The sequence below is a fragment of the Taudactylus pleione genome, unplaced genomic scaffold, assembly GCF_031769625.1.
Source record: "Taudactylus pleione unplaced genomic scaffold, aTauple2 ptg000050l, whole genome shotgun sequence".
Classification (NCBI taxonomy): Eukaryota; Metazoa; Chordata; class Amphibia; order Anura; family Myobatrachidae; genus Taudactylus; species Taudactylus pleione.
In genome coordinates, this window is record NW_028284452.1 from 1564483 (window position 1) to 1587391 (window position 22909).

General features: G+C 39.2%; 24 non-coding genes across 24 annotated transcripts; all 24 read left to right on the plus strand.

The window, feature by feature from the left end:
• The first annotated feature begins 841 nt into the window (after positions 1-841).
• TRNAV-AAC (transfer RNA valine (anticodon AAC)) lies at positions 842-914 on the plus strand. The gene has a single exon. It is a non-coding gene; the product is annotated as a tRNA-Val (tRNA).
• Positions 915-1300: 386 nt separating this feature from the next.
• TRNAV-AAC (transfer RNA valine (anticodon AAC)) lies at positions 1301-1373 on the plus strand. The gene has a single exon. It is a non-coding gene; the product is annotated as a tRNA-Val (tRNA).
• Positions 1374-3083: 1710 nt separating this feature from the next.
• TRNAV-AAC (transfer RNA valine (anticodon AAC)) lies at positions 3084-3156 on the plus strand. Its single transcript has one exon. It is a non-coding gene; the product is annotated as a tRNA-Val (tRNA).
• A 1068-nt stretch (positions 3157-4224) lies between these two features.
• On the plus strand, positions 4225-4297 carry TRNAV-CAC (transfer RNA valine (anticodon CAC)). The gene has a single exon. It is a non-coding gene; the product is annotated as a tRNA-Val (tRNA).
• A 232-nt stretch (positions 4298-4529) lies between these two features.
• TRNAV-AAC (transfer RNA valine (anticodon AAC)) lies at positions 4530-4602 on the plus strand. Its single transcript has one exon. It is a non-coding gene; the product is annotated as a tRNA-Val (tRNA).
• Positions 4603-6307: 1705 nt separating this feature from the next.
• Positions 6308-6380, plus strand: TRNAV-CAC (transfer RNA valine (anticodon CAC)). The gene has a single exon. It is a non-coding gene; the product is annotated as a tRNA-Val (tRNA).
• A 232-nt stretch (positions 6381-6612) lies between these two features.
• TRNAV-AAC (transfer RNA valine (anticodon AAC)) lies at positions 6613-6685 on the plus strand. Its single transcript has one exon. It is a non-coding gene; the product is annotated as a tRNA-Val (tRNA).
• A 575-nt stretch (positions 6686-7260) lies between these two features.
• On the plus strand, positions 7261-7333 carry TRNAV-AAC (transfer RNA valine (anticodon AAC)). The gene has a single exon. It is a non-coding gene; the product is annotated as a tRNA-Val (tRNA).
• A 1072-nt stretch (positions 7334-8405) lies between these two features.
• TRNAV-AAC (transfer RNA valine (anticodon AAC)) lies at positions 8406-8478 on the plus strand. Its single transcript has one exon. It is a non-coding gene; the product is annotated as a tRNA-Val (tRNA).
• A 386-nt stretch (positions 8479-8864) lies between these two features.
• On the plus strand, positions 8865-8937 carry TRNAV-AAC (transfer RNA valine (anticodon AAC)). Its single transcript has one exon. It is a non-coding gene; the product is annotated as a tRNA-Val (tRNA).
• A 1710-nt stretch (positions 8938-10647) lies between these two features.
• TRNAV-AAC (transfer RNA valine (anticodon AAC)) lies at positions 10648-10720 on the plus strand. The gene has a single exon. It is a non-coding gene; the product is annotated as a tRNA-Val (tRNA).
• A 419-nt stretch (positions 10721-11139) lies between these two features.
• TRNAV-AAC (transfer RNA valine (anticodon AAC)) lies at positions 11140-11212 on the plus strand. Its single transcript has one exon. It is a non-coding gene; the product is annotated as a tRNA-Val (tRNA).
• A 1552-nt stretch (positions 11213-12764) lies between these two features.
• On the plus strand, positions 12765-12837 carry TRNAV-CAC (transfer RNA valine (anticodon CAC)). Its single transcript has one exon. It is a non-coding gene; the product is annotated as a tRNA-Val (tRNA).
• A 232-nt stretch (positions 12838-13069) lies between these two features.
• On the plus strand, positions 13070-13142 carry TRNAV-AAC (transfer RNA valine (anticodon AAC)). The gene has a single exon. It is a non-coding gene; the product is annotated as a tRNA-Val (tRNA).
• Positions 13143-14847: 1705 nt separating this feature from the next.
• Positions 14848-14920, plus strand: TRNAV-CAC (transfer RNA valine (anticodon CAC)). The gene has a single exon. It is a non-coding gene; the product is annotated as a tRNA-Val (tRNA).
• A 232-nt stretch (positions 14921-15152) lies between these two features.
• TRNAV-AAC (transfer RNA valine (anticodon AAC)) lies at positions 15153-15225 on the plus strand. The gene has a single exon. It is a non-coding gene; the product is annotated as a tRNA-Val (tRNA).
• A 1072-nt stretch (positions 15226-16297) lies between these two features.
• TRNAV-AAC (transfer RNA valine (anticodon AAC)) lies at positions 16298-16370 on the plus strand. The gene has a single exon. It is a non-coding gene; the product is annotated as a tRNA-Val (tRNA).
• Positions 16371-18506: 2136 nt separating this feature from the next.
• On the plus strand, positions 18507-18579 carry TRNAV-AAC (transfer RNA valine (anticodon AAC)). The gene has a single exon. It is a non-coding gene; the product is annotated as a tRNA-Val (tRNA).
• Positions 18580-19003: 424 nt separating this feature from the next.
• On the plus strand, positions 19004-19076 carry TRNAV-AAC (transfer RNA valine (anticodon AAC)). The gene has a single exon. It is a non-coding gene; the product is annotated as a tRNA-Val (tRNA).
• Positions 19077-19648: 572 nt separating this feature from the next.
• On the plus strand, positions 19649-19721 carry TRNAV-AAC (transfer RNA valine (anticodon AAC)). Its single transcript has one exon. It is a non-coding gene; the product is annotated as a tRNA-Val (tRNA).
• Positions 19722-20483: 762 nt separating this feature from the next.
• TRNAV-CAC (transfer RNA valine (anticodon CAC)) lies at positions 20484-20556 on the plus strand. The gene has a single exon. It is a non-coding gene; the product is annotated as a tRNA-Val (tRNA).
• A 567-nt stretch (positions 20557-21123) lies between these two features.
• Positions 21124-21196, plus strand: TRNAV-CAC (transfer RNA valine (anticodon CAC)). Its single transcript has one exon. It is a non-coding gene; the product is annotated as a tRNA-Val (tRNA).
• Positions 21197-21764: 568 nt separating this feature from the next.
• TRNAV-CAC (transfer RNA valine (anticodon CAC)) lies at positions 21765-21837 on the plus strand. Its single transcript has one exon. It is a non-coding gene; the product is annotated as a tRNA-Val (tRNA).
• A 575-nt stretch (positions 21838-22412) lies between these two features.
• TRNAV-CAC (transfer RNA valine (anticodon CAC)) lies at positions 22413-22485 on the plus strand. The gene has a single exon. It is a non-coding gene; the product is annotated as a tRNA-Val (tRNA).
• Positions 22486-22909: the final 424 nt, after the last annotated feature.

Consider the following 22909-nt stretch of genomic DNA (forward strand, 5'->3'; position numbering starts at 1 on the left):
GTCTTCCAGGTTCAATACTTTTCAGTTACCGCAGAGGCAGTTTCTGTAGTGTAGTGCTTATCACGTTCGCCTCACACGCGAAAGGTCCCCAGTTTGAAACTGGGCAGAAACATACTTTCACGTTATGATTTTAAGAGTATTCTGTTACTATGGCTCTTCCAGGTTCAATACTTTTCCGTCCCTGCAGAGGCAGTTTCTGTAGTGTAGTGGTTATCATGTTCGCCTCACACGCAAAGGTCCCCAGTTCGAAACTGGGCAGAAACAAACTTTTACGTTATGATTTTAAGAGTATTCTGTTACTATGGGTCTTCCAGGTGCAATACTTTTCCATCCTCATAGAGGCAGTTTCTGTAGTGTAGTGGTTATCACGTTCGCCTAACACGCGAAAGGTCCCCAGTTCAAAAATGGCAGAAACATTTTTTTTATTTATGATATTAGGATTTTTCTGTTACTATTAGCAGAAAAAATATTTTTTGAAAAGCCCATATGCAAATTGCACATCCAAGTTTAATTCTTTTCCTTTCCCCAAGAGGCAGTTTTTGTAGTGTAGTGGTTATCACAATCATCTCATATGCGAAAGGTCCTCAGTTTGAAAGTGGGCAGAAACATACTTTTACTTTATGATTTTATGAGGATTCTGTTACTATGTGTCTTCCAGGTTCAATACTTTTCAGTTCCTGCAGAGGCAGTTTCTGTAGAGTAGTGGTTATCATGTTCGCCTCACACACAAAAGGTCCCCAGTTTGAAAGTGGGCAAAAACATACTTTTACTTTATGATTTTAAGAGGATTCTGTTACTATGCGTCTTCCAGGTTCAATACTTTTCCATCTCCAAAGATGCAGTTTCTGTAGTGTAGTGGTTATCACATTCGCCTAACACGCGAAAGGTCCCCAGTTCGAAACTGGGCAGAAACATACTTTCACGTTATGATTTTAAGAGTATTCTGTTACTATGGCTCTTCCAGGTTCAATACTTTTCCGTACCCACAGAGGCAGTTTCTGTAGTGTAGTGGTTATCACATTCGCCTCACACGCGAAAGGTCCCCAGTTTGAAAGTGGGCAGAAACATACTTTTACTTTAGGATTTTATGAGGATACTGTTACTATGGGTCTTCCAGGTTCAATACTTTTCCAACCCCGCACAGGCAGTTTCTGTAGTGTAGTGGTTATCACGTTCGCCTAACACACAAAAGGTCCCCAGTTTGAAAGTGGGCAAAAACATACTTTTACTTTATGATTTTAAGAGGATTCTGTTACTATGCGTCTTCCAGGTTCAATACTTTTCCATCTCTAAAGATGCAGTTTCTGTAGTGTAGTGGTTATCACATTCGCCTAACACGCGAAAGGTCCCCAGTTCGAAACTGGGCAGAAACTTTTTTTTTATTTATAATTTTAGGATTTTTCTGTTACTATTAGCAGAATAAATATTTTTGAAATCCCATATGCAAATTGCACTTCTGATTTTAATTCTTTTCAGTTCTCCAAGAGGCAGTTTTTGTAGTGTAGTCGTTATCATATTCATCTCATATGTGAAAGGTCCTCAGTTTGAAAGTAGGCAGAAACATACTTTTACTTTATGATTTTATAAGTATTCTGTTACTATGGCTCTTCCAGGTTCAATACTTTTCCATTGGCACAGACGCAGTTCTATAGTGTAGTGGTTATCACGTTCGCCTAACACGCAAAAAGTTCCCAGTTTGAAACTGGGCAGAAAATTTCTTTTTATTTAGGATTTTTCTGTTACTATTACCAGAAAAAATATTTTTGAAAGCCCATATGCAAATTGCACTGCCAGGTTTAATTCTTTTCCTTTCCTCAAGGGGCAGTTTTTGTAGTGTAGTGGTTATCACAATCATCTCATATGCGAAAGGTCCTCAGTTTGAAAGTGGGCAGAAACATATTTTTACTTATGATTTTATGAGGATACTGTTACTATGGGTCTTCCAGGTTCAATACTTTTCCAAACTCGCAGAGGCAGTTTCTGTAGAGTAGTGGTTATCACGTTCGCCTAACACCCAAAAGGTTCCCAGTTTGAAAGTGGGAAAAAACATACTTTTACTTTATGATTTTATGAGGATTCTGTTACTATGGGTCTTCCAGGTTCAATACTTTTCCATCTCCAAAGATGCAGTTTCTGCAGTGTAGTGGTTATCACATTGGCCTAACACGTGAAAGGTCCCCAGTTCGAAACTGGGCAGAAACATTTTTTTTATTTATGATTTTAGGATTTTTCTCTTACTATTAGCAGAAAAAATATTTTTGAAAGCCCATATGCAAATTGCACTTCCAAGTTTAATTCTTTTCCGTTCCCCAAGAGGCAGTTTTTGTAATGTAGTGGTTATCACATTCATCTCATATGCGAAAGGTCCTCAGTTTGAAAGTGGGCAGAAACATACTTTTACTTTATGATTTTATGAGGATTCTGTTACTATGGGTCTTCCAGGTTCAATACTTTTCCTTTCCGCAGAGGCAGTTTCTGTAGTGTAGTGGTTATCACATTCGCCTCACACGCGAAAGGTCCCCAGTTTGAAAGTGGGCAGAAACATACTTTTACGTTATGATTTTATGAGGATACTGTTACTATGGGTCTTCCAGGTTCAATACTTTTCCAACCTCGCAGAGGCAGTTTCTGTAGTGTAGTGGTTATCACATTCGCCTAACACACAAAAGGTCCCCAGTTTGAAAGTGGGCAAAAACATACTTTTACTTTATGATTTTATGAGTATTCTGTTACTATGGCTCTTCCAGGTTCAATACTTTTCCATACCCACAGAGGCTGTTTCTGTAGTGTAGTGGTTATCACATTCGCCTCACACGCGAAAGGTCCCCAGTTTGAAAGTGGGCAGAAACATACTTTTACTTTATGATTTTATGAGTATTCTGTTACTATGGGTCTTCCAGGTTCAATACTTTTCCAACCCCGCAGAGGCAATTTCTGTAGTGTAGTGGTTATCACGTTCGCCTAACACACAAAAGGTCCCTAGTTTGAAAGTGGGCAAAAACATACTTTTACTTTATGATTTTATGAGGATTTTGTTACTATGGGTCTTCCAGGTTCAATACTTTTCCATTTCCAAAGTTGCAGTTTCTGTAGTGTAGTGGTTATCACATTCACCTAACAGGCGAAAGGTCCCCAGTTCGAATCTGGGCAGAAACATTTTTTTTTATTTAGGATTTTAGGATTTTTCTGTTACTATTAGCAGAAAAAATATTTTTGAAAGCCCATATGCAAATTGCACTTCCAAGTTTAATTCTTTTCCTTTCCCCAAGAGGTAGTTTTTGTAGTGTAGTGGTTATCACAATCATATCATATGCGAAAGGTTCTCAGTTTGAAAGTGGGCAGAAACATACTTTTACTTTATGATTTTATGAGGATTCTGTTACTATGGGTCTTCCAGGTTCAATACTTTTCAGTTCCCGCAGAGGTAGTTTCTGTAGTGTAGTGCTTATCACGTTCGCCTCACACGCGAAAGGTCCCCAGTTCGAAACAGGGCAGAAACATACTCTCACGTTATGATTTTAAGAGTATTCTGTTACTATGGCTCTTCCAGGTTCAATACTTTTCCGTACCAACAGAGGCAGTTTCTGTAGTGTAGTGGTTATCACATTCGCCCCACACGCGAAAGGTCCCCAGTTTGAAAGTGGGTAGAAACATACTTTTACTTTCAATACTTTTCCATCCCTGCAGAGACAGTTTCTGTAGTGTAGTGGTTATCACGTTCGCCTAACACGCGAAGGGTCCCCAGTTTGTAGTGGTTATCACATTCGCCTAACACGCAAAAAGTTCCCAGTTTGAAACTGGGCAGAAACATACTTTTACGTTATGATTTTAAGAGTATTCTGTTACTATGGCTCTTCCAGGTTCAATACTTTTCCGTCCCCACAGAGGCAGTTTCTGTAGTGTAGTGGTTATCACATTCGCCTAACACGCGAAAGGTCCCCAGTTTGAAAGTAGGCAGAAATTTTTTTTTATTTTGGATTTTTCTGTTACTATTAGCAGAAAAAATATTTTTGAAAGCCCATATGCAAATTGCACATCCAAGTTTAATTCTTTTCCTTTCCCCAAGAGGCAGTTTTTGTGGTGTAGTGGTTATCGAAATCATCTCATATGCAAAAGGTCCTCAGTTTGAATGTGGGCAGAAACATACTTTTACTTTATGATTTTATGAGGATTCTGTTACTATGGATCTTCCAGGTTCAATACTTTTCAGTTCCCGCATAGGCAGTTTCTGTAGTGTAGTGGTTATCACGTTCGCTTCACACGCGAAAGGTCCCCAGTTCGAAACTGGGCAAAAACATACTTTCACGTTATGGTTTTAAGAGTATTCTGTTACTATGGCTCTTCCAGGTTCAATACTTTTCCGTACCCACAGAGGCAGTTTCTGTAGTGTAGTGGTTATCACATTCGCCTCACACGCGAAAGGTCCCCATTTTGAAAGTGGGCAGAAACATACTTTTACTTTATGATTTTATGAGGATACTGTTACTATGGATCTTCCAGGTTCAATACTTTTCCTCCCCTCAGAGGCAGTTTCTGTAGTGTAGTGGTTATCACGTTCGCCTAACACGCGAAAGGTCCCCAGTTCGAATCTGGGCAGAAACATTTTTATTATTTATGATTTTAGGATTTTTCTGTTACTAGTAGAAGAAAAAATATTTTTGAAATCCCAAATGCAAATTGCACATCCAAGTTTAATTCTTTTCCTTTCCCCAAGAGGCAGATTTTGTAGTGTAGTGGTTATCACAATCATATCATATGCGAAAGGTCCTCAGTTTGAAAGTGGGCAGAAACATACTTTTACTTAATGATTTTATGAGGATTCTGTTACTATGGGTCTTCCAGGTTCAATACTTTTCAGTTACCGCAGAGGCAGTTTCTGTAGTGTAGTGCTTATCACGTTCGCCTCACACGCGAAAGGTCCCCAGTTTGAAACTGGGCAGAAACATACTTTCACGTTATGATTTTAAGAGTATTCTGTTACTATGGCTCTTCCAGGTTCAATACTTTTCCGTCCCTGCAGAGGCAGTTTCTGTAGTGTAGTGGTTATCATGTTCGCCTCACACGCAAAGGTCCCCAGTTCGAAACTGGGCAGAAACAAACTTTTACGTTATGATTTTAAGAGTATTCTGTTACTATGGGTCTTCCAGGTGCAATACTTTTCCATCCTCATAGAGGCAGTTTCTGTAGTGTAGTGGTTATCACGTTCGCCTAACACGCGAAAGGTCCCTAGTTTGAAACTTGGCAGAATTTTTTTTTATTTTGGATTTTTCTGTTACTATTAGCAGAAAAAATATTTTTGAAAGCCCATATGCAAATTGCACATCCAAGTTTAATTCTTTTCCTTTCCCCAAGAGGTAGTTTTTGTAGTGTAGTGGTTATCACAATCATATCATATGCGAAAGGTTCTCAGTTTGAAAGTGGGCAGAAACATACTTTTACTTTATGATTTTATGAGGATTCTGTTACTATGGGTCTTCCAGGTTCAATACTTTTCAGTTCCCGCAGAGGTAGTTTCTGTAGTGTAGTGCTTATCACGTTCGCCTCACACGCGAAAGGTCCCCAGTTCGAAACAGGGCAGAAACATACTCTCACGTTATGATTTTAAGAGTATTCTGTTACTATGGCTCTTCCAGGTTCAATACTTTTCCGTACCAACAGAGGCAGTTTCTGTAGTGTAGTGGTTATCACATTCGCCCCACACGCGAAAGGTCCCCAGTTTGAAAGTGGGTAGAAACATACTTTTACTTTCAATACTTTTCCATCCCCGCAGAGACAGTTTCTGTAGTGTAGTGGTTATCACGTTCGCCTAACACGCGAAGGGTCCCCAGTTTGTAGTGGTTATCACATTCGCCTAACACGCAAAAAGTTCCCAGTTTGAAACTGGGCAGAAACATACTTTTACGTTATGATTTTAAGAGTATTCTGTTACTATGGCTCTTCCAGGTTCAATACTTTTCCGTCCCCACAGAGGCAGTTTCTGTAGTGTAGTGGTTATCACATTCGCCTAACACGCGAAAGGTCCCCAGTTTGAAAGTAGGCAGAAATTTTTTTTTATTTTGGATTTTTCTGTTACTATTAGCAGAAAAAATATTTTTGAAAGCCCATATGCAAATTGCACATCCAAGTTTAATTCTTTTCCTTTCCCCAAGAGGCAGTTTTTGTGGTGTAGTGGTTATCGAAATCATCTCATATGCAAAAGGTCCTCAGTTTGAATGTGGGCAGAAACATACTTTTACTTTATGATTTTATGAGGATTCTGTTACTATGGATCTTCCAGGTTCAATACTTTTCAGTTCCCGCATAGGCAGTTTCTGTAGTGTAGTGGTTATCACGTTCGCTTCACACGCGAAAGGTCCCCAGTTCGAAACTGGGCAAAAACATACTTTCACGTTATGGTTTTAAGAGTATTCTGTTACTATGGCTCTTCCAGGTTCAATACTTTTCCGTACCCACAGAGGCAGTTTCTGTAGTGTAGTGGTTATCACATTCGCCTCACACGCGAAAGGTCCCCATTTTGAAAGTGGGCAGAAACATACTTTTACTTTATGATTTTATGAGGATACTGTTACTATGGATCTTCCAGGTTCAATACTTTTCCTCCCCTCAGAGGCAGTTTCTGTAGTGTAGTGGTTATCACGTTCGCCTAACACGCGAAAGGTCCCCAGTTCGAATCTGGGCAGAAACATTTTTATTATTTATGATTTTAGGATTTTTCTGTTACTAGTAGAAGAAAAAATATTTTTGAAATCCCAAATGCAAATTGCACATCCAAGTTTAATTCTTTTCCTTTCCCCAAGAGGCAGTTTTTGTAGTGTAGTGGTTATCACAATCATATCATATGCGAAAGGTCCTCAGTTTGAAAGTGGGCAGAAACATACTTTTACTTTATGATTTTATGAGGATTCTGTTACTATGGGTCTTCCAGGTTCAATACTTTTCAGTTACCGCAGAGGCAGTTTCTGTAGTGTAGTGCTTATCACGTTCGCCTCACACGCGAAAGGTCCCCAGTTTGAAACTGGGCAGAAACATACTTTCACGTTATGATTTTAAGAGTATTCTGTTACTATGGCTCTTCCAGGTTCAATACTTTTCCGTCCCTGCAGAGGCAGTTTCTGTAGTGTAGTGGTTATCATGTTCGCCTCACACGCAAAGGTCCCCAGTTCGAAACTGGGCAGAAACAAACTTTTACGTTATGATTTTAAGAGTATTCTGTTACTATGGGTCTTCCAGGTGCAATACTTTTCCATCCTCATAGAGGCAGTTTCTGTAGTGTAGTGGTTATCATGTTCGCCTAACACGCGAAAGGTCCCCAGTTCGAATCTGGGCAGGAACATTTTTATTATTTATGATTTTAGGATTTTTCTGTTACTAGTAGAAGAAAAAATATTTTTGAAATCCCAAATGCAAATTGCACATCCAAGTTTAATTCTTTTCCTTTCCCCAAGAGGCAGTTTTTGTACTGTAGTGGTTATCACAATCATATCATATGCGAAAGGTCCTCAGTTTGAAAGTGGGCAGAAACATACTTTTACTTTATGATTTTATGAGGATTCTGTTACTATGGGTCTTCCAGGTTCAATACTTTTCAGTTACCGCAGAGGCAGTTTCTGTAGTGTAGTGCTTATCACGTTCGCCTCACACGCGAAAGGTCCCCAGTTTGAAACTGGGCAGAAACATACTTTCACGTTATGATTTTAAGAGTATTCTGTTACTATGGCTCTTCCAGGTTCAATACTTTTCCGTCCCTGCAGAGGCAGTTTCTGTAGTGTAGTGGTTATCATGTTCGCCTCACACGCAAAGGTCCCCAGTTCGAAACTGGGCAGAAACAAACTTTTACGTTATGATTTTAAGAGTATTCTGTTACTATGGGTCTTCCAGGTGCAATACTTTTCCATCCTCATAGAGGCAGTTTCTGTAGTGTAGTGGTTATCACGTTCGCCTAACACGCGAAAGGTCCCCAGTTCAAAAATGGCAGAAACATTTTTTTTATTTATGATATTAGGATTTTTCTGTTACTATTAGCAGAAAAAATATTTTTTGAAAAGCCCATATGCAAATTGCACATCCAAGTTTAATTCTTTTCCTTTCCCCAAGAGGCAGTTTTTGTAGTGTAGTGGTTATCACAATCATCTCATATGCGAAAGGTCCTCAGTTTGAAAGTGGGCAGAAACATACTTTTACTTTATGATTTTATGAGGATTCTGTTACTATGTGTCTTCCAGGTTCAATACTTTTCAGTTCCTGCAGAGGCAGTTTCTGTAGAGTAGTGGTTATCATGTTCGCCTCACACACAAAAGGTCCCCAGTTTGAAAGTGGGCAAAAACATACTTTTACTTTATGATTTTAAGAGGATTCTGTTACTATGCGTCTTCCAGGTTCAATACTTTTCCATCTCCAAAGATGCAGTTTCTGTAGTGTAGTGGTTATCACATTCGCCTAACACGCGAAAGGTCCCCAGTTCGAAACTGGGCAGAAACATACTTTCACGTTATGATTTTAAGAGTATTCTGTTACTATGGCTCTTCCAGGTTCAATACTTTTCCGTACCCACAGAGGCAGTTTCTGTAGTGTAGTGGTTATCACATTCGCCTCACACGCGAAAGGTCCCCAGTTTGAAAGTGGGCAGAAACATACTTTTACTTTAGGATTTTATGAGGATACTGTTACTATGGGTCTTCCAGGTTCAATACTTTTCCAACCCCGCACAGGCAGTTTCTGTAGTGTAGTGGTTATCACGTTCGCCTAACACACAAAAGGTCCCCAGTTTGAAAGTGGGCAAAAACATACTTTTACTTTATGATTTTAAGAGGATTCTGTTACTATGCGTCTTCCAGGTTCAATACTTTTCCATCTCTAAAGATGCAGTTTCTGTAGTGTAGTGGTTATCACATTCGCCTAACACGCGAAAGGTCCCCAGTTCGAAACTGGGCAGAAACTTTTTTTTTATTTATAATTTTAGGATTTTTCTGTTACTATTAGCAGAATAAATATTTTTGAAATCCCATATGCAAATTGCACTTCTGATTTTAATTCTTTTCAGTTCTCCAAGAGGCAGTTTTTGTAGTGTAGTCGTTATCATATTCATCTCATATGTGAAAGGTCCTCAGTTTGAAAGTAGGCAGAAACATACTTTTACTTTATGATTTTATAAGTATTCTGTTACTATGGCTCTTCCAGGTTCAATACTTTTCCATTGGCACAGACGCAGTTCTATAGTGTAGTGGTTATCACGTTCGCCTAACACGCAAAAAGTTCCCAGTTTGAAACTGGGCAGAAAATTTCTTTTTATTTAGGATTTTTCTGTTACTATTACCAGAAAAAATATTTTTGAAAGCCCATATGCAAATTGCACTGCCAGGTTTAATTCTTTTCCTTTCCTCAAGGGGCAGTTTTTGTAGTGTAGTGGTTATCACAATCATCTCATATGCGAAAGGTCCTCAGTTTGAAAGTGGGCAGAAACATATTTTTACTTATGATTTTATGAGGATACTGTTACTATGGGTCTTCCAGGTTCAATACTTTTCCAAACTCGCAGAGGCAGTTTCTGTAGAGTAGTGGTTATCACGTTCGCCTAACACCCAAAAGGTTCCCAGTTTGAAAGTGGGAAAAAACATACTTTTACTTTATGATTTTATGAGGATTCTGTTACTATGGGTCTTCCAGGTTCAATACTTTTCCATCTCCAAAGATGCAGTTTCTGCAGTGTAGTGGTTATCACATTGGCCTAACACGTGAAAGGTCCCCAGTTCGAAACTGGGCAGAAACATTTTTTTTATTTATGATTTTAGGATTTTTCTCTTACTATTAGCAGAAAAAATATTTTTGAAAGCCCATATGCAAATTGCACTTCCAAGTTTAATTCTTTTCCGTTCCCCAAGAGGCAGTTTTTGTAATGTAGTGGTTATCACATTCATCTCATATGCGAAAGGTCCTCAGTTTGAAAGTGGGCAGAAACATACTTTTACTTTATGATTTTATGAGGATTCTGTTACTATGGGTCTTCCAGGTTCAATACTTTTCCTTTCCGCAGAGGCAGTTTCTGTAGTGTAGTGGTTATCACATTCGCCTCACACGCGAAAGGTCCCCAGTTTGAAAGTGGGCAGAAACATACTTTTACGTTATGATTTTATGAGGATACTGTTACTATGGGTCTTCCAGGTTCAATACTTTTCCAACCTCGCAGAGGCAGTTTCTGTAGTGTAGTGGTTATCACATTCGCCTAACACACAAAAGGTCCCCAGTTTGAAAGTGGGCAAAAACATACTTTTACTTTATGATTTTATGAGTATTCTGTTACTATGGCTCTTCCAGGTTCAATACTTTTCCATACCCACAGAGGCTGTTTCTGTAGTGTAGTGGTTATCACATTCGCCTCACACGCGAAAGGTCCCCAGTTTGAAAGTGGGCAGAAACATACTTTTACTTTATGATTTTATGAGTATTCTGTTACTATGGGTCTTCCAGGTTCAATACTTTTCCAACCCCGCAGAGGCAATTTCTGTAGTGTAGTGGTTATCACGTTCGCCTAACACACAAAAGGTCCCTAGTTTGAAAGTGGGCAAAAACATACTTTTACTTTATGATTTTATGAGGATTTTGTTACTATGGGTCTTCCAGGTTCAATACTTTTCCATTTCCAAAGTTGCAGTTTCTGTAGTGTAGTGGTTATCACATTCACCTAACAGGCGAAAGGTCCCCAGTTCGAATCTGGGCAGAAACATTTTTTTTTATTTAGGATTTTAGGATTTTTCTGTTACTATTAGCAGAAAAAATATTTTTGAAAGCCCATATGCAAATTGCACTTCCAAGTTTAATTCTTTTCCGTTCCCCAAGTGGCAGTTTTTGTATTGGTTATCACGTTCGCCTCACATGCGAAAGGTCCCCAGTTTGAAAGTGGGCAGAAACATACTTTTACTTTATGATTTTATGAGGATACTGTTACTATGGGTCTTCCAAGTTCAATACTTTTCCAACCCCGCAGATGCAGTTTCTGTAGTGTAGTGGTTATCACGTTCGCCTAACACACAAAAGGTCCCCAGTTTGAAAGTGGGCAAAAACATACTTTTACTTTATGATTTTATGAGGATTCTGTTACTATGGGTCTTCCAGGTTCAATACTTTTCCAACCCCGCACAGGCAGTTTCTGTAGTGTAGTGGTTATCACGTTCGCCTAACACGCGAAAGGTCCCCAGTTCGAAACTGGGCAGAAACATTTTTTTATTTAGGATTTTAGGATTTTTCTGTTACTAGTAGCAGAAAAAATATTTTTGAAAGCCCATATGCAAATTGAACATCCAAGTTTAATTCTTTTCGTTTCCCCAAGAGGCAGTTTTTGTAGTGTAGTGGTTATCACAATCATCTCATATGCGAAATGTCCTCAGTTTGAAAGTGGGCAGAAACATACTTTTACTTTATGATTTTATGAGTATTCTGTTACTATGGGTCTTCCAGGTTCAATACTTTTCCGTCTCAAAACATGCAGTTTCTGTAGTGTAGTGGTTATCACATTCGCCTAACACACAAAAGGTCTCCAGTTTGAAAGTGGGCAGAAACATACTTTGACTTTATGTTTTTATGAGGATACTGTTACTATGGGTCTTCCAGGTTCAATACTTTTCCAACCCCGCAGAGGCAGTTTCTGTAGTGTAGTGGTTATCACGTTCGCCTAACACGTGAAAGGTCCCTAGTTTGAAACTTGGCAGAATTTTTTTTTATTTTGGATTTTTCTGTTACTATTAGCAGAAAAAATATTTTTGAAAGCCCATATGCAAATTGCACATCCAAGTTTAATTCTTTTCCTTTCCCCAAGAGGTAGTTTTTGTAGTGTAGTGGTTATCACAATCATATCATATGCGAAAGGTTCTCAGTTTGAAAGTGGGCAGAAACATACTTTTACTTTATGATTTTATGAGGATTCTGTTACTATGGGTCTTCCAGGTTCAATACTTTTCAGTTCCCGCAGAGGTAGTTTCTGTAGTGTAGTGCTTATCACGTTCGCCTCACACGCGAAAGGTCCCCAGTTCGAAACAGGGCAGAAACATACTCTCACGTTATGATTTTAAGAGTATTCTGTTACTATGGCTCTTCCAGGTTCAATACTTTTCCGTACCAACAGAGGCAGTTTCTGTAGTGTAGTGGTTATCACATTCGCCCCACACGCGAAAGGTCCCCAGTTTGAAAGTGGGTAGAAACATACTTTTACTTTCAATACTTTTCCATCCCCGCAGAGACAGTTTCTGTAGTGTAGTGGTTATCACGTTCGCCTAACACGCGAAGGGTCCCCAGTTTGTAGTGGTTATCACATTCGCCTAACACGCAAAAAGTTCCCAGTTTGAAACTGGGCAGAAACATACTTTTACGTTATGATTTTAAGAGTATTCTGTTACTATGGCTCTTCCAGGTTCAATACTTTTCCGTCCCCACAGTGGCAGTTTCTGTAGTGTAGTGGTTATCACATTCGCCTAACATGCGAAAGGTCCCCAGTTTGAAAGTAGGCAGAAATTTTTTTTTATTTTGGATTTTTCTGTTACTATTAGCAGAAAAAATATTTTTGAAAGCCCATATGCAAATTGCACATCCAAGTTTAATTCTTTTCCTTTCCCCAAGAGGCAGTTTTTGTGGTGTAGTGGTTATCGAAATCATCTCATATGCAAAAGGTCCTCAGTTTGAATGTGGGCAGAAACATACTTTTACTTTATGATTTTATGAGGATTCTGTTACTATGGATCTTCCAGGTTCAATACTTTTCAGTTCCCGCATAGGCAGTTTCTGTAGTGTAGTGGTTATCACGTTCGCTTCACACGCGAAAGGTCCCCAGTTCGAAACTGGGCAAAAACATACTTTCACGTTATGGTTTTAAGAGTATTCTGTTACTATGGCTCTTCCAGGTTCAATACTTTTCCGTACCCACAGAGGCAGTTTCTGTAGTGTAGTGGTTATCACATTCGCCTCACACGCGAAAGGTCCCCATTTTGAAAGTGGGCAGAAACATACTTTTACTTTATGATTTTATGAGGATACTGTTACTATGGATCTTCCAGGTTCAATACTTTTCCTCCCCTCAGAGGCAGTTTCTGTAGTGTAGTGGTTATCACGTTCGCCTAACACGCGAAAGGTCCCCAGTTCGAATCTGGGCAGAAACATTTTTATTATTTATGATTTTAGGATTTTTCTGTTACTAGTAGAAGAAAAAATATTTTTGAAATCCCAAATGCAAATTGCACATCCAAGTTTAATTCTTTTCCTTTCCCCAAGAGGCAGTTTTTGTAGTGTAGTGGTTATCACAATCATATCATATGCGAAAGGTCCTCAGTTTGAAAGTGGGCAGAAACATACTTTTACTTTATGATTTTATGAGGATTCTGTTACTATGGGTCTTCCAGGTTCAATACTTTTCAGTTACCGCAGAGGCAGTTTCTGTAGTGTAGTGCTTATCACGTTCGCCTCACACGCGAAAGGTCCCCAGTTTGAAACTGGGCAGAAACATACTTTCACGTTATGATTTTAAGAGTATTCTGTTACTATGGCTCTTCCAGGTTCAATACTTTTCCGTCCCTGCAGAGGCAGTTTCTGTAGTGTAGTGGTTATCATGTTCGCCTCACACGCAAAGGTCCCCAGTTCGAAACTGGGCAGAAACAAACTTTTACGTTATGATTTTAAGAGTATTCTGTTACTATGGGTCTTCCAGGTGCAATACTTTTCCATCCTCATAGAGGCAGTTTCTGTAGTGTAGTGGTTATCACGTTCGCCTAACACGCGAAAGGTCCCTAGTTTGAAACTTGGCAGAATTTTTTTTTATTTTGGATTTTTCTGTTACTATTAGCAGAAAAAATATTTTTGAAAGCCCATATGCAAATTGCACATCCAAGTTTAATTCTTTTCCTTTCCCCAAGAGGTAGTTTTTGTAGTGTAGTGGTTATCACAATCATATCATATGCGAAAGGTTCTCAGTTTGAAAGTGGGCAGAAACATACTTTTACTTTATGATTTTATGAGGATTCTGTTACTATGGGTCTTCCAGGTTCAATACTTTTCAGTTCCCGCAGAGGTAGTTTCTGTAGTGTAGTGCTTATCACGTTCGCCTCACACGCGAAAGGTCCCCAGTTCGAAACAGGGCAGAAACATACTCTCACGTTATGATTTTAAGAGTATTCTGTTACTATGGCTCTTCCAGGTTCAATACTTTTCCGTACCAACAGAGGCAGTTTCTGTAGTGTAGTGGTTATCACATTCGCCCCACACGCGAAAGGTCCCCAGTTTGAAAGTGGGTAGAAACATACTTTTACTTTCAATACTTTTCCATCCCCGCAGAGACAGTTTCTGTAGTGTAGTGGTTATCACGTTCGCCTAACACGCGAAGGGTCCCCAGTTTGTAGTGGTTATCACATTCGCCTAACACGCAAAAAGTTCCCAGTTTGAAACTGGGCAGAAACATACTTTTACGTTATGATTTTAAGAGTATTCTGTTACTATGGCTCTTCCAGGTTTAATACTTTTCCGTCCCCACAGAGGCAGTTTCTGTAGTGTAGTGGTTATCACATTCGCCTAACACGCGAAAGGTCCCCAGTTTGAAAGTAGGCAGAAATTTTTTTTTATTTTGGATTTTTCTGTTACTATTAGCAGAAAAAATATTTTTGAAAGCCCATATGCAAATTGCACATCCAAGTTTAATTCTTTTCCTTTCCCCAAGAGGCAGTTTTTGTGGTGTAGTGGTTATCGAAATCATCTCATATGCAAAAGGTCCTCAGTTTGAATGTGGGCAGAAACATACTTTTACTTTATGATTTTATGAGGATTCTGTTACTATGGATCTTCCAGGTTCAATACTTTTCAGTTCCCGCATAGGCAGTTTCTGTAGTGTAGTGGTTATCACGTTCGCTTCACACGCGAAAGGTCCCCAGTTCGAAACTGGGCAAAAACATACTTTCACGTTATGGTTTTAAGAGTATTCTGTTACTATGGCTCTTCCAGGTTCAATACTTTTCCGTACCCACAGAGGCAGTTTCTGTAGTGTAGTGGTTATCACATTCGCCTCACACGCGAAAGGTCCCCATTTTGAAAGTGGGCAGAAACATACTTTTACTTTATGATTTTATGAGGATACTGTTACTATGGATCTTCCAGGTTCAATACTTTTCCTCCCCTCAGAGGCAGTTTCTGTAGTGTAGTGGTTATCACGTTCGCCTAACACGCGAAAGGTCCCCAGTTCGAATCTGGGCAGAAACATTTTTATTATTTATGATTTTAGGATTTTTCTGTTACTAGTAGAAGAAAAAATATTTTTGAAATCCCAAATGCAAATTGCACATCCAAGTTTAATTCTTTTCCTTTCCCCAAGAGGCAGTTTTTGTAGTGTAGTGGTTATCACAATCATATCATATGCGAAAGGTCCTCAGTTTGAAAGTGGGCAGAAACATACTTTTACTTTATGATTTTATGAGGATTCTGTTACTATGGGTCTTCCAGGTTCAATACTTTTCAGTTACCGCAGAGGCAGTTTCTGTAGTGTAGTGCTTATCACGTTCGCCTCACACGCGAAAGGTCCCCAGTTTGAAACTGGGCAGAAACATACTTTCACGTTATGATTTTAAGAGTATTCTGTTACTATGGCTCTTCCAGGTTCAATACTTTTCCGTCCCTGCAGAGGCAGTTTCTGTAGTGTAGTGGTTATCATGTTCGCCTCACACGCAAAGGTCCCCAGTTCGAAACTGGGCAGAAACAAACTTTTACGTTATGATTTTAAGAGTATTCTGTTACTATGGGTCTTCCAGGTGCAATACTTTTCCATCCTCATAGAGGCAGTTTCTGTAGTGTAGTGGTTATCACGTTCGCCTAACACGCGAAAGGTCCCCAGTTCAAAAATGGCAGAAACATTTTTTTTATTTATGATATTAGGATTTTTCTGTTACTATTAGCAGAAAAAATATTTTTTGAAAAGCCCATATGCAAATTGCACATCCAAGTTTAATTCTTTTCCTTTCCCCAAGAGGCAGTTTTTGTAGTGTAGTGGTTATCACAATCATCTCATATGCGAAAGGTCCTCAGTTTGAAAGTGGGCAGAAACATACTTTTACTTTATGATTTTATGAGGATTCTGTTACTATGTGTCTTCCAGGTTCAATACTTTTCAGTTCCTGCAGAGGCAGTTTCTGTAGAGTAGTGGTTATCATGTTCGCCTCACACACAAAAGGTCCCCAGTTTGAAAGTGGGCAAAAACATACTTTTACTTTATGATTTTAAGAGGATTCTGTTACTATGCGTCTTCCAGGTTCAATACTTTTCCATCTCCAAAGATGCAGTTTCTGTAGTGTAGTGGTTATCACATTCGCCTAACACGCGAAAGGTCCCCAGTTCGAAACTGGGCAGAAACATACTTTCACGTTATGATTTTAAGAGTATTCTGTTACTATGGCTCTTCCAGGTTCAATACTTTTCCGTACCCACAGAGGCAGTTTCTGTAGTGTAGTGGTTATCACATTCGCCTCACACGCGAAAGGTCCCCAGTTTGAAAGTGGGCAGAAACATACTTTTACTTTAGGATTTTATGAGGATACTGTTACTATGGGTCTTCCAGGTTCAATACTTTTCCGTCCCGCAGAGGCAGTTTCTGTAGTGTAGTGGTTATCATGTTCCCCTCACACGCAAAGGTCCCCAGTTCGAAACTGGGCAGAAACATACTTTTACGTTATGATTTTATGAGGATACTGTTACTATGGGTCTTCCAGGTTCAATACTTTTCCAACCTCGCAGAGGCAGTTTCTGTAGTGTAGTGGTTATCACGTTCGCCTAACACACAAAAGGTCCCCAGTTTGAAAGTCGGCAAAAACATACTTTTACTTTATGATTTTATGAGGATTCTGTTACTATGGCTCTTCCAGGTTCAATACTTTTCCGTACCCACAGAGGCTGTTTCTGTAGTGTAGTGGTTATCACATTCGCCTCACACGCGAAAGGTCCCCAGTTTGAAAGTGGGCAGAAACATACTTTTACTTTATGATTTTATGAGTATTCTGTTAATATGGGTCTTCCAGGTTCAATACTTTTCCAACCCCGCAGAGGCAGTTTCTGTAGTGTAGTGGTTATCACGTTCGCCTAACACACAAAAGGTCCCCAGTTTGAAAGTGGGCAAAAACATACTTTTACTTTATGATTTTATGAGGATTCTGTTACTATGGGTCTTCCAGATTCAATACTTTTCTGTCTCCAAAGATGCAGTTCATGTAGTGTAGTGGTTATCACATTCGCCTAACACGCGAAAGGTCCCCAGTTCTAAACTGGGCAGAAACATTTTTTTTTATTTAGGATTTTAGGATTTTTCTCTTACTATTAGCAGAAAAAATATTTTTGAAAGCCCATATGCAAATTGCACTTCCAAGTTTAATTCTTTTCCGTTCCCCAAGAGGCAGTTTTTGTAATGTAGTGGTTATCACATTCATCTCATATGCGAAAGGTCCTCAGTTTGAAAGTGGGCAGAAACAGACTTTTACTTTATGATTTTATGAGGATTCTGTTACTATGGGTCTTCCAGGTTCAATACGTTTCTGTCCCGCAGAGACAGTTTCTGTAGTGTAGTGGTTATCATGTTCGCCTCACACGCAAAGGTCCCCAGTTCGAAACTGGGCAGAAACATACTTTTACGTTATGATTTTATGAGGATACTGTTACTATGGGTCTTCCAGGTTCAATACTTTTCCAACCTCGCAGAGGCAGTTTCTGTAGTGTAGTGGTTATCACGTTCGCCTAACACACAAAAGGTCCCCAGTTTGAAAGTGGGCAAAAACATACTTTTACTTTATGATTTTATGAGGATTCTGTTACTATGTCTCTTCCAGGTTCAATACTTTTCCGTACCCACAGAGGCTGTTTCTGTAGTGTAGTGGTTATCACATTCGCCTCACACGCGAAAGGTCCCCTGTTTGAAAGTGGGCAGAAACATACTTTTACTTTATGATTTTATGAGTATTCTGTTACTATGGGTCTTCCAGGTTCAATACTTTTCCAACCCCGCAGAGGCAGTTTCTGTAGTGTTGTGGTTATCACGTTCGCCTAACACACAAAAGGTCCCCAGTTTGAAAGTGGGCAAAAACATACTTTTACTTTATGATTTTATGAGGATTCTGTTACTATGGGTCTTCCAGGTTCAATACTTTTCTGTCTCCAAAGATGCAGTTTATGTAGTGTAGTGGTTATCACATTCGCCTAACACGCGAAAGGTCCCCAGTTCTAAACTGGGCAGAAACATTTTTTTTTATTTAGGATTTTAGGATTTTTCTGTTACTATTAGCAGAAAAAATATTTTTGAAAGCCCATATGCAAATTGCACTTCCAAGTTTAATTCTTTTCCGTTCCCCAAGTGGCAGTTTTTGTATTGGTTATCACGTTCACCTCACACGCGAAAGGTCCCCAGTTCGAAACTGGGCAGAAACATACTTTCACGTTATGATTTTAAGAGTATTCTGTTACTATGGCTCTTCCAGGTTCAATACTTTTCCGTACCCACAGAGGCAGTTTCTGTAGTGTAGTGGTTATCACGTTCGCCTAACACGCGAAAGGTCCCCAGTTTAAAACTGGGCAAAAACATACTTTTACTTGATGATTTTATGAGGATTCTGTTACTATTAGCAGAAAAAATATTTTTGAAAGCCCATATGCAAATTGCACTTCCAAGTTTAATTCTTTTCATTTCCCCAAGAGGCAGTTTTTGTAGTGTAGTGGTTATCACAATCATGTCATATGCGAAAGGTCCTCAGTTTTATAAGTGGGCAGAAACATACTTTTACTTTATGATTTTATGAGTATTCTGTTACTATGGGTCTTCCAGGTTCAATACTTTTCCAACCCCGCAGAGGCAGTTTCTGTAGTGTAGTGGTTATCACGTTCGCCTAACACACAAAAGGTCCCCAGTTTGAAAGTGGGCAAAAACATACTTTTACTTTATGATTTTATGAGGATTCTGTTACTATGGGTCTTCCAGGTTCAATACTTTTCCGTCTCCAAAGATGCAGTTTATGTAGTGTAGTGGTTATCACATTCGCCTAACACGCGAAAGGTCCCCAGTTCGAAACTGGGCAGAAATTTTTTTTTTTAATTAGGATTTTAGGATTTTTCTGTTACTATTAGCAGAAAAAATATTTTTGAAAGCCAATATGCAAATTTCACTTCCAAGTTTAATTCTTTTCCGTTCCCCAAATGGCAGTTTTTGTAATGGTTATCACGTTCGCCTCACATGCGAAAGGTCCCCAGTTCGAAACTGGGCAGAAACATACTTTCACGTTATGATTTGAAGAGTATTCTGTTACTATGGCTCTTCCAGGTTCAATACTTTTCCGTACCCACAGAGGCAGTTTCTGTAGTGTAGTGGTTATCACATTCGCCTCACACGTGAAAGGTCCCCAGTTTGAAAGTGGGCAGAAACATACTTTTACTATATGATTTTATGAGGATACTGTTACTATGGGTCTTCCAGGTTCAATACTTTTCCAACCCCGCAGAGGTAGTTTCTGTAGTGTAGTGGTTATCACGTTCGCCTACCACACGAAAGGTCCCCAGTTTGAAAGTGGGCAAAAACATACTTTTACTTTATGATTTTATGAGGATTCTGTTACTATGGGTCTTCCAGGTTCAATACTTTTCCGTCTCCAAAGATGCAGTTTATGTAGTGTAGTGGTTATCACATTCGCCTAACACGCGAAAGGTCCCCAGTTCGAAACTGGGCAGAAATTTTTTTTTTTAATTAGGATTTTAGGATTTTTCTGTTACTATTAGCAGAAAAAATATTTTTGAAAGCCCATATGCAAATTTCACTTCCAAGTTTAATTCTTTTCCGTTCCCCAAGTGGCAGTTTTTGTATTGGTTATCACGTTCGCCTCACATGCGAAAGGTCCCCAGTTCGAAACTGGGCAGAAACATACTTTCACGTTATGATTTTAAGAGTATTCTGTTACTATGGCTCTTCCAGGTTCAATACTTTTCCGTACCCACAGAGGCAGTTTCTGTAGTGTAGTGGTTATCACATTCGCCTCACACGTGAAAGGTCCCCAGTTTGAAAGTGGGCAGAAACATACTTTTACTATATGATTTTATGAGGATACTGTTACTATGGGTCTTCCAGGTTCAATACTTTTCCAACCCCGCAGAGGTAGTTTCTGTAGTGTAGTGGTTATCACGTTCGCCTACCACACGAAAGGTCCTCAGTTCGAAACTGGGCAGCAACTTTCTTTTTATTTATGATTTTAGGATTTTTCTGTTACTAGTAGCAGAAAAAATATTTTTGAAAGCCCATATGCAAATTGCACTTCCAAGTTTAATTCTTTTCCTTTCCCCAAGAGGCAGTTTTTGTAATGTAGTGGTTATCACATTCATCTCATATGCGAAATGTCCTCAGTTTGAAAGTAGGCAGAAACATACTTTTACATTATGATTTTATGAGGATTCTGTTACTATGGGTCTTCCAGGTTCAATACTTTTCAGTTCCTGCAGAGGCAGTTTCTGTAGTGTAGTGGTTATCACGTTGGCCTCACACGCGAAAGGTCCCCAGTTCGAAACTGGGCAGAAACATACATTCACGTTATGATTTTAAGAGTATTCTGTTACTATGGCTCTTACAGGTTCAATACTTTTCCGTACCCACAGAGGCAGTTTCTGTAGTGTAGTGGTTATCACATTCGCCTCACACGCGAAAGGTCCCCTGTTTGAAACTGGGCAGAAACTTACTTTTACTTATGATTTTAAGAGTATTCTGTTACTATGGCTCTTCCCGGTTCAATACTTTTCCAACCCCACAGAGGCAGATTCTGTAGTGTAGTGGTTATCACTTTTGCCTTACACGTGAAAGGTCCCCTGTTTGAAAATGGGCAGAATTTTTTTTTTTTTTTTGGATTTTTCTGTTACTATTAGCAGAAAAAATATTTTTGAAAGCCCATATGCAAATTGCACTTCCAAGTTTAATTCTTTTCCGTTCCCCAAGAGGAAGTTTTTGTAGTGTAGTGGTTATCACATTCATCTCATATGCGAAAGGTCCTCATTTTGAAAGTAGGAAGAAACGCTCTTTTACTTTATGATTTTATGAGGATTCTGTTACTATGGATCTTCCAGGTTCAATACTTTTCAGTTCGAGCAGAGTCAGTTTCTGTAGTGTAGTGGTTATCACGTTCGCCTCACACGCGAAAGGTCCCCAGTTCGAAACTGGGCAGAAACATACTTTCACGTTATGATTTTAAGAGTATTCTGTTACTATGGCTCTTCCAGGTTCAATACTTTTCCGTACCCACAGAGGCAGTTTCTGTAGTGTAGTGGTTATCACATTCGCCTCACACGCGAAAGGTACCCAGTTTGAAAGTGGGCAGAAACATACTTATACTTTATGATTTTATGAGGATACTGTTACTATGGGTCTTCCAGGTTCAATACTTTTCCAACCCCGCAGAGGCAGTTTCTGTAGTGTAGTGGTTATCACGTTCGCCTAACACGCGAAAGGTCCCCAGTTTGAAACTGGGCAGAATTTTTTTTTTTATTTTGAAATTTTCAGTTACTATTAGCAGAAAAAATATTTTTGAAAGCCCATATGCAAATTGCACATCCAAGTTTAATTCTTTTCCTTTCCCCAAGAGGCAGTTTTTGTAGTGTAGTGGTTATCACAATCATCTCATATGCGAAAGGTCCTCAGTTTGAAAGTGGGCAGAAACATACTTTTACTTTATGATTTTATGAGGATTCTGTTACTATGGCTCTTCCAGGTTCAATACTTTACAGTTCCCGCAGAGGCAGTTTCTGTAGTGTAGTGGTTATCATGTTCGCCTCACACGCAAAAGGTCCCCAGTTCGAAACTGGGCAGAAACATACTTTTATGTTATGATTTTAAGAGTATTCTGTTACTATGGCTCTTCCAGGTGCAATACTTTTCCATCCTCATAAAGGCAGTTTCTGTAGTATAGTGGTTATCACTTTTGCCTAACACACGAAAGGTCCCAAGTTCAAAAATGGGCAGAAACATTTTTTTTATTTATGATTTTAGGATTTTTCTGTTACTATTAGCAGAAAAAATATTTTGAAAGCCCATATGCAAATTGCACATCCATGTTTAATTCTTTTCCGTTCCTCAAGGGGCAGTTTTTGTAGTGTAGTGGTTATCACAATCATCTCATATGCGAAAGGTCCTCAGTTTGAAAGTGGGCAGAAACATACTTTTACTTTATGATTTTATGAGGATTCTGTTACTATGGCTCTTCCAGGTTCAATACTTTTCTGTACCCACAAAGGCAGTTTCTGTAGTTTAGTGGTTATCACATTCGCCTCACACGCAAAAGGTCCCCAGTTTGAAAGTGGGCAGAAACTTACTTTTACTTTATGATTTTATGAGGATACTGTTACTATGGCTCTTCCAGGTTCAATACTTTTCCAAGCCCGCAGAGGCAGTTTCGGTAGTGTAGTGGTTATCACATTCGCCTCACACGCGAAAGGTCCCCAGTTCGAAACTGGGCAGAAACATTTTTTTTATTTATGATTTTAGGATTTTTCTGTTACTATTAGCAGAAAAAATATTTTTGAAAGCCCATATGCAAATTGCACTTCCAGTTTAATTCTTTTCCGTTCACCAAGAGGCAGTTTCTGTAGTGTAGTGGTTATCACGTTCATCTCATATGCGAAAGATCCTCAGTTTGAAATTGGGCAGAAACATACTTTTACATTATGATTTTAAGAGTATTCTATAACCATGGCTCTTCCAGGTTCAATACTTTGCCACTCCACAAGAGGCTGTTTCTGTAGTGTAGTGGTTATCATGTTCGCCTCACACGCGAAAGGTCCCCTGTTTGAAACTGGGCAGAAACTTACTTTTACTTTATGATTTTAAGAGTATTCTGTTACTATGGCTCTTCCCGGGTCAATACTTTTCCAACACCACAGAGGCAGT